The following is a 354-nucleotide window of genomic DNA, read 5'->3' on the forward strand; positions in this document are numbered from 1 at the left end:
GCAGTTCGTGTCCCGGACCCAGTGGTTTAAAACTCACGCTGGGCGCGTGTGCGTGCGTGCCCAAGATCCCGAGAGGAGAATGAAGGAGAGGGGATTGCGGTGTGCCATCCCCCCTGGGGGGTGATTTCTCGCTTTCTGTCTCTGTCTTTCTCTGTCTGTCTGGTGAGTGCACGTGCCCTATAGTGAAAACCCCTCCCCCAAAAAAATTTACAATAATTTGATAAAATGTAAAACTTTTGAAATGATTTGAAAGTAGTATTATCTATCCTAAATAGGTTATCTAACTGTTTGCATTGCGTCTCCCTAAAAAAGGGAGAAAGGTTTCTCTAAATAAGTGGTAAATAGGATTTCCAG

The sequence above is a fragment of the Tupaia chinensis genome, unplaced genomic scaffold, assembly GCF_000334495.1.
Source record: "Tupaia chinensis unplaced genomic scaffold, TupChi_1.0 Scaffold000028_1, whole genome shotgun sequence".
NCBI classification, from domain to species: Eukaryota; Metazoa; Chordata; class Mammalia; order Scandentia; family Tupaiidae; genus Tupaia; species Tupaia belangeri.